General features: G+C 40.6%; 1 protein-coding gene and 2 non-coding genes across 10 annotated transcripts in view; all 3 read right to left on the minus strand.

Moving 5' to 3' along the window:
• The window catches only part of LOC137790092 (zona pellucida sperm-binding protein 3-like), a 31,846-nt gene extending 23,549 nt beyond the window's left edge, over window positions 1–8,297 (minus strand). For 5 of the 8 annotated variants that reach the window (XM_068584041.1, XM_068584038.1, XM_068584036.1 and 2 more), the window contains exon 1: window positions 1,550–1,636. The gene's annotated coding sequence lies outside the window, so the exon portion shown is untranslated. Of the gene's footprint in view, window positions 1–1,549; window positions 1,637–3,431; window positions 3,623–8,278 lie in introns of those variants that run through there. The other 3 variants (XM_068584042.1, XM_068584039.1, XM_068584040.1) reach the window with 2 other exon arrangements.
• On the minus strand, window positions 326–516 carry LOC137791194 (U2 spliceosomal RNA). The gene has a single exon (XR_011077990.1). It is a non-coding gene; the product is annotated as a U2 spliceosomal RNA (small nuclear RNA).
• LOC137791195 (U2 spliceosomal RNA) lies at window positions 6,875–7,065 on the minus strand. The gene has a single exon (XR_011077991.1). It is a non-coding gene; the product is annotated as a U2 spliceosomal RNA (small nuclear RNA).
• Window positions 8,298–8,834: the final 537 nt, after the last annotated feature.

Genomic DNA, 8,834 nt, shown 5'->3' on the forward strand with positions numbered 1-8,834 from the left:
CTTCATTGTTGAATTTGGCGCATAATGCAATTAATCGCGATTAATTTTTTTCAGCTTTGCCCAGCCCTAATTAATATATATATGAATATATATACGTATATATAGATATATATATATATATGTATATATACAGATTTAGACTACGAATTGGATCAATGTAAATACATGTTTTACATTTTTCCTAAAATGTGGAGAGAAAAGTGAACTCAGCAATGTGTTGAACAAAATGGGTGAGAAAATCTGAACATTGTCACTCAGTGAGACAAACAGTTCCACATCTAGCAGAGCTCTTAGCAGTTCATCACATATAACTTTCAACACATTGAGGGGGTGCACCGTTCCTGGAGGTACTGCAATACCAGGTCGATGCGTGGAGTGGACGGAGCAAGCCCCTATTCCATCTCCCTATTCCAAAAATCAATTTAATATATGGTCCCCGGGTAGGGGACGTATCAGATATTAAACTGATAAGAACAGATACTACACTTGATCTTAGCCAAAAGGCCGAGAAGCGATAACGTGACACAGCCGGAGAACAGGATGGCATGCTCCACACAGCCAGCCTCACTGATGGGTCGGGAACTGATTCGCCTGCTTGTTTATTTCCGGACACGTGGTACGCTGTCGTCCAATAGGAAGCAGAAACATGATAAGTATAATTACAGACACGTTAAGATTCATATGATGCTGATAAAAGTTTATAATTTCTTAAATATCATGCCCCTAATTGAGAAAAGTAATGTAATTCCGCTTCAAAACTCCCTGAACGACAACAAGTGGAGCTGTCTCTCTGTCTCTGGTGGAGAGCAGCGCTAACTGCACATCTCATCGTCTTCAGCCTCTCTCTCAGTTACAGAAGAAAACCCAGCAGTGCAGTCCTTCACTAGTTATTTGACTTCCCGAACACGTCATGTCCCGCTGACGTAACTCATCCAAAGCACAATAAAATATTCACAAAGTACATAAATAACGAAGAAGATGCCAGCAGCTCAAATGTGTACAGTTAGCTTCCTAGTGAGGTTTACAGAACATTTAACTACAGTTCTGAATTACGTTTTAAACCGCTGAAATAGCAGCATAAGCGTCGAGTAATCCAAATAATGTCAACAACCTCGACGTAAATACAACAATGTTAAAGTGCCGAACACGTCCGCGGTGTCCTTCACGCCAGCGCACGATGTTATAACACTGGTAGGAACAAACATGGCCGTGTCGTGAAGTACCGTTAACCTGCTGTTATAGCGGCTGAAAGTCTACACCAACGTTAAACTGAAGCCAGCACGACACCCCGACACATATTAGTATTGACACGACTCAATTTTCACTCTGCAGAATTGTACATGTAGCATAAAAACAAAACATTTTATTGAGACACGCGGAGCTAACGTCCACTTAGCTAACCGTTAGCTAGCACTATCAAAACACAGGTGCTGCGGCAAAACACCTCTAAAGAGCCGGAAACAACTTGTCTTCCTTACAATTGTTGTCTTAATAAAGCACGCTCCACTATTTATATAAAAAACGTCGAGTTAAGTCAAAATGAACTTACTGAAGGTTGCCTTTGATAAACGCTAATGGTTGAGAGGTTCCTGCTCAAACTGCAGCGATGTCTCGTGTGCGCTTGACCATGTGCACAATGACGTCAGCCATAGGCAACACAGGTTGAAGAACACACGTTATTGTGTCAATGCCAAACATGCTGTGTGTAATTCATCTTGTGTAGTCTCAATGTACTGCTCTTTATGCTGCACGAAGACTCATTAAACCAAACCAGTGACTGTTCCCCTCACCGTTTAAGGCTTCAGCGCCACCCCGTACAGATAGATATATACTTTATTCATCCCCAGGGGAAATGTGTTTGTAGCAGCAGCAAGCAAAGCTACAAAGTAAACTTACAAATATGAAGTATGAAAAACACCCAATGTATACAATGATTTAATTCATGTCCTGGTGCAAAAATTCACTACGTTTAAGTATATTTTAATACTTTTATATAAATTCTTTATTCCATCTGTATATTTGTATTCCATCTCCATATGTTTTTTTCCATCTGTATATTTAATATTCTTTTTTACTGCAAATTCTTAATCTGTTTTTATTACCGTTCTGTTTATTTATATTACTTGATTCTTTTTTTCTTATTTACTTGGGAGCAGTGCTGCTGTAATCCTGTAATTTCCCCACTGAGGGACTAATAAAGGATTATGTTATTTTATAATATTTCTGTTGATTGCAATTATCCTGTCCTGCATTCGGCTGAAGAAACTCTTATTGGCTTGAACATCTGCTCCTTTCTGGACCAACAGCTTCACATGGTCAAAGCTTCTCTCAGTGGCCGTCTGACCTGTGAGTGACATGTTTTATTGGTACAGGGAAAAAGAACTTGAATGTTTTCTGCACATCCATAGTCTCTCTAAGGTAAAAGTCTCCTTGAAGTGAAAGAATTGTATTAGGCCCCGAAAAGCATGTGAAAAAAACTGTAACTCCAAAAAACCTTACTCTTCATGACTGTTACACCCACTTGATACTATATGTGTTGATTTTGAACTGACTGCTGCCAGTGTTAAATCATATTTACTAAGATTAGATTCAACGTCATTGTCATTACACATGTACAAGAACAGAGCAACGAAATGCAGTTCAGCATCTAACCAGAAGTAATAGTATAAAGTACCAATACAGAAATAAGTTAACGTTCCAAGTGGAACTGTAACTGTAACTGGGGGGTGGTGGGGTTGTCAGCATGCGGCAAAGTTCAACAAGGACACAGCTTAGGGGAAGAAACTGTTCCTCAGTCTGCTGGTCCTTGTGTATTTACTCCATTAGTGTGATTCTTACCCAACACCTTGAGTGTTCTGCATTTTCTACTTTACTATGTTCAACTAACAATGTTAACGCAGTAAAACCAAAAATGTTTACATTGGAAAAAACAAGAAAACCTTCATATCCATGTCTTCATAACAATTTATTCAAAATAAAAATAAACATTCTTCATTATCTTTAGGTTTTAGATGAGAGTGTAACTCCCATGTCTACTACATTGTGCAACACTGAAACCTCACATTCACGTTAAAAAACATTGTTCTTTAAAGTCATGGTATGGAAAAGTAAAATCTTAGTTATACAATACAATACAATGAACTTTATTGTCCCACTCAGGGAAATTTGTCTTGGACTCTCTGCGGTGCGTCACGAATGCCTTGAGTTACATGACAACAAACAATACATCCCCAGCCAAAACAACAAGTACAGTATTGCACACATCCCATAACATAACACACAGATACTTCATAAAAATAAATGCTAAAAAGATCACCGTAATAATCTTAGTTATTGTTGACAAACGTGTATTTAAAGTGCAGTTTTTGAGTATACACACAATTCAATACCACACATGCAATGATACGCAAAAAAAGCCATTCCAGCTTTACCTGCTGGTCCCTGATGGAAGTTGGGCCCCTCTGCAGCTTTTCACTCTTCGTTGGCCTTTTCAAGCTGAGACCGGCCTGGTTTAGCTTTAAACAGCTTGGAGGATCTTTTTGGAGATAATGAAGGGAATGCGAGCCCACCTTGTTCTCCAGCTGCACCTCCATGTTTCCTGTCTTCTCTCCTTGTTTTGTCCCTAAAATATGAAAAATATTTTAAAAAGTGAGTAAATAAAACATACATGAATACATATTTTCCTACTACTTTTATGAATAAAATGGTAAATGGACCTGGCTAGTCTTTGTGCTAGTTTGTTTTGAGTAGTCAAAGGAGAAAAAGGATGGACGCTGTAAAGTGACCGCGCTGACAAAAGACAAGGAGGCAAGGCAAGTTTATTTGTATAGCACAATTTAACAACGAGACGATTAAAAGAGCTTCTCATGAAACCATTCAAAGCAAAACACAATGCAGATTTAAAAACAGTTAAAAAAAAACATTAACAGATAAGGTTGCAGCAAATCAGAAACATACTGAGGCCCGGAACCATTCAGTGCGTTACGAACCAGCAGCAGTTGAGCTTGAACACTAAATGCATTAAGAAAGCAGGGTGAAGAGACACATGTGGAACTAATCACGGCAATCACACAACGACAGACACACAAAGGTATTTCAAAAGGAAAGACGAGGTGAAAAATAACACGGGAATCACAATGGCCGCGTTTCTCAGATTCGATCGTTCTTAAGGATTTAAGAAGGCTTGTCAGAAGTGTTCGGCTAAGAAGGAGCGCTAAGATACGAGTGTTTTCTAGACGCGTTCTTAACTGCCTTCTTAAGATCCCGTCAAAGAAGCTTGCTAAGACGCTTTTACTGGGAGCTGTCCACCGCCGTGTTGCTGAAACTAAATCAATCAATGCCAGGCAAATCGATCACCCACCACTTTATCAGTGCATAAAATCACACACAACACGCTGTGGTCCCACACACAGGTGCAATTACGCTACGTGCACGTGTTTGTGTGTGTGTGTGTGTGTGTGCCATCCATGACACCAATCACTGTGGATTCCAGCCATGGCATGAAATCCACGGTGGACCTGGCAGACGTCGTCCCGTGTGGTGGGCATTCTGATGTGTGTGCGGGCATGGAGCAGGAGGATCGGTGTCACGGCTGCCACACTCCGTGAAACCGATGCCTGGCTGAGGCCGGTGCCGTCCCGCCACCACCTCCAGGAAGCTCCCCACTGTGTAAAAACGCAGCGCGGCCAGGAGCTGCACCTCCGGGCTGAGGGCAACACTGCAGCGGGTTGGGCCCTGGATGTGTGGTGACACTAACGTGACGAGCCATTGGATCTCCACACGGTAAGCCGGTACTTGGACTGGACAGCCCGGTGCGACAGCACATTAAGTGGGGAGAAGTGCCGACGCTCATATGCATTTATGTACACTATCAGGCTTCGTGCACGGCGACGCTGTTGGTTAGCAGCGAGATTATGCCGTATTGCAGCCGTGGTGTCTCTCACGCGTGGACTTCAGCAATGCCTTTAGACGTGGAGCCTCTCTTGATGAGGTTCCAGCCAAGTTCAGCTACACCTGTCAGTTTCCTTGATATCTGTGAAATACCACTGGGTTGTTGATGTTTTAAAGCTAACGTAAACTTATATGCAGTGAAAATGTAATGAGTGATAGTAATGCTGATTCATTTTATTTATGTAGCTACAGGAACACAGGGGAAATTCTTTATTTTTATATCGTTATTTTTCTTTTTACGCTATTATTTTTCTTGCGTCAGTGTTCTGCAGCTGTGTGCGCACATTCATCATTACGCATGGTTTGAGTATTCCTTTGAATATCAGATATAACTTTCCCTGACGCGGCTGCAGTGAGCATTTAGTCGCTAGGAAGGCTGTTAAGAGTGGGTCAGACTGATCTTATGTTTCGTTCTTAATGAAAGAGCGTCTTAAGCTAAGAACGACTCTGGGAAACATGTCGTTCTTTCACAGTGCTCTTAAGGCGCTTCTAAGAAGCTCTTAGCGCTTAAGAGCGTCTTAACGAATCTGGGAAACGCGGCCATTAGCATCTTAAACATGTTCTGTAATACAAGACAGTACATGTGGCTGGCACATGCAATTACCCTAACTAACCACATGATTCCAAATGAGATGCCATCATCTTCCTCAAGTTGGATGCCAAGAAGATGGCATCTCTTTTAGGGTTGACAGCTCTTGTCGCCTGTAAAAAAGGATTACAGTTTTTGAAATATCCACCAATACATCAATAATTACAAAAAATGTCTAGAAATGGTAGAATCTTTCCAATCTATCTTAACCATGAAAAAGACAATGGCCACGTTTCCCAGATTCGTTAAGACGCTCTTAAGCGCTAAGAGCGTCTTAGCCCTAAGAGCGCTGTGAAAGAACGGCGTGTTTCCCAGAGTCGTTCTGACGGCACTCTTTCACTAAATAAGTTTTAAAAAAAACATTAAATCGTGTTTCTGTCATGACATGTCAGAGGTGTGAATGTAGGGAGATAGCACTGTTTTAAATTCTACTTATCCAGTTTCTCCAATGCTGACTAATACGACCAGTCTGATCAGCTGGCCACTGGGGATTAAGTATGTTGCTCAAGGTGAGGGGGGTACTGCTCTTTCAATTCATCAGGGATTGAGTTGGCACATTTCCAATCACAAGCTTCTCCAACCAGTTTTTCACTATTGCCTCATTTAAAAATGATCTAATTTCCTTAGATATGTGTCTTGCATCTTGCAATTAATCTAGGCTGTGCTTGAATTCTTCAAACTGAGACCTTTAGATTATTAACAGTATAGGAACTAGTAGTGATGTGTCCTTTTGTGTCGAGGCTCTGATGCGTGTGTCGAGTAATCCAGGTAGATGTTGGTGGAGCGCGTATCGAGGCTTGTGTTTGTGACGTATTTGGTGACGTTCTGTGGAATATTATATAATAAAGCAGGAGAAATAGTCTCAAAAAGCCCAGCACTGTGGGAAATTCTTATTTTAAAAAAAATATAAATGTTATACCTATAGTAACTAAGCACAGTCACATCAAAACCCTCTACCCAATTTGTTTCCACTTTCCCTTTTGAAACCTGCCATTTTATCATAAAGACAGACACAATATTAATACGTTCATAATTGATCTATTAGCATCACAACATCATTTGTTCATTTATTCAATTTAAAGCTTCGCACAAGATGTCGTTATGAACACTCTGTCATTCATTGTCCACTTGGTGGCGCAGTAGAGCAAATGAAAGCTTTAGCTGAGCGAACCAATTGGAGGGAAAGCACGACAGGAAGCTTCAGCACGCCATAACATGGAACTAGTTTGCCTTCATCATTCTTAAGGCCAAACCTGTGCAGCTTCAATAAACGTAATTATTTAATTTTCACACTCGGTCAGTCTATACTTGCGCAATATTACTTTCAACACATTGAGGGGGTGCACCGTTCCTGGAGGTACTGCAATACCAGGTCGATGCGTGGAGTGGACGGAGCAAGCCCCTATTCCATCTCCCTATTCCAAAAATCAATTTAATATATGGTCCCCGGGTAGGGGACGTATCAGATATTAAACTGATAAGAACAGATACTACACTTGATCTTAGCCAAAAGGCCGAGAAGCGATAACGTGACACAGCCGGAGAACAGCCCGGCATCCTCCACACAGCCAGCCTCACTGATGGGTCGGAAACTGAACTACAGCCTTTTGGGTCGTTATATGAACAGGAACAATGTGCAATACTACTGATGTAGCACTGGAGCGGTTTCGTTTGCGAAAGTTTACATAAACTTGTGTTCGCAGATTCGTCTTATATATATATATCCGGACACGTGGTACGCTGTCGTCCAATAGGAAGCAGAAACACGATAAATATAATTTCCGACTTACAGACAAGTTAAGATTTATAGGATGTTGGTAAAAAGTTTATAATTTCTTAAATATCATGCCCCTAATTGAGAAAAGTTTATAATTTCTTAAATATCATGCCCCTAATTGAGAAAAGTAATGTAATTCCGCTTCAAAACTCCCTGAACGACAACAAGTGGAGCTCTGTCTCTCTCGGTCTCTGGTGGAGAGCAGCTAACCGCACATCTCATCGTCTTCAGCCTCTCTCTCAGTTACAAAAGAAAACCCAGCAGTGCAGTCCTTCACTAGTTATTTCACTTCCCGAACACGTCATGTCCCGCTGACGTAACTCATCAAACGCAGAATAAAAATATTCAGAAAGTACATAAATAACAAAGAAGATACCAGCAGCTCAAATGTGTACAGTTAGCTTCCTAGTGAGGTTCACAGAACATGTAACTACAGTTCTGAATTACGTTTTAAACCGCTGAAATAGCAGCATAAGCGTCGAGTAATCCAAATAATGTCAACAACCTCGACGTAAATACAACAATGTTAAAGTGCCGAACAACGTCCGCGGTGTCCTTCACACAAGCGCACGATGTTATAACACTAGTAGGAACAAACATGGCCGTGTCGTGAAGTACCGTTAACCTGCTGTTATAGCGGCTGAAAGTCTACACCAACGTTAAACTGAAGCCAGCACGACACCCCGACACATATTAGTATTGACACGACTCAGTCTTCACTCTGCAGAATTATAAATGTAGCATAAAAACAAAACATTTTATTGAGACACGCTAGCTCGGAGCTAACATCCACTTAGCTAACCGTTAGCTAGCACTATCAAAACACAGATGCTGCGGCAAAATACCTCTAAAGAGCCGGAAACAACTTGTGTTCCTTTGTCCTTTGCCAATTGTTGTCTTAATAAAGCACGCTCTACTATTTATATAAGAAATGTTGAGTTGTATAGTCAAAATGAACTTACTGAAGGTTGTCTTCATAAGGTTCCCGTTGAAAACAGAGGCGATGTGTCACGTGTGCTTGACCGTGTGCAAAAGGACATCAGCTTTTGCCCAACCTGGTAGCATTAGCTATCTGGATGTTGTGATATTATATTCTGAACAAATGGAAAGTTAAAATGCAATTTGCATTCTTTCAAATGATTTTAGTTACCAACAGTGTTTGTTAAGCAAACCTTTATTTTTAGTTACACATTTGTTAGACAACCTTTTGTTCAGAAATCCAATATAATATATCTTCACATAGAAAAGGTTTGAAAAATAACAAAGAATAAATACACAATGCTATATCTACATACACCTAATTCAGACCAGACTACACTTTGTGCAAAATATATACTATGTTGCTGATCATTAAGATGTGTCACTGTTTGTGGTTATTGTTTCTCTTTTTGATTTCCTAATACAGAATATCAGCACTTGTTTCAAACAGAAGTTTGACTTGGAGACCCCTAACCTGTTGGGCTGGAGCCCAGTAGACTTCATCAATAATCAGACTATGATCATCTTCTCATTACTTCC

Source organism: Clinocottus analis, unplaced genomic scaffold, assembly GCF_023055335.1.
Source record: "Clinocottus analis isolate CAN_PGR_092001 unplaced genomic scaffold, fCliAna1.0.p SCAF_2, whole genome shotgun sequence".
NCBI lineage: Eukaryota > Metazoa > Chordata > Actinopteri > Perciformes > Cottidae > Clinocottus > Clinocottus analis.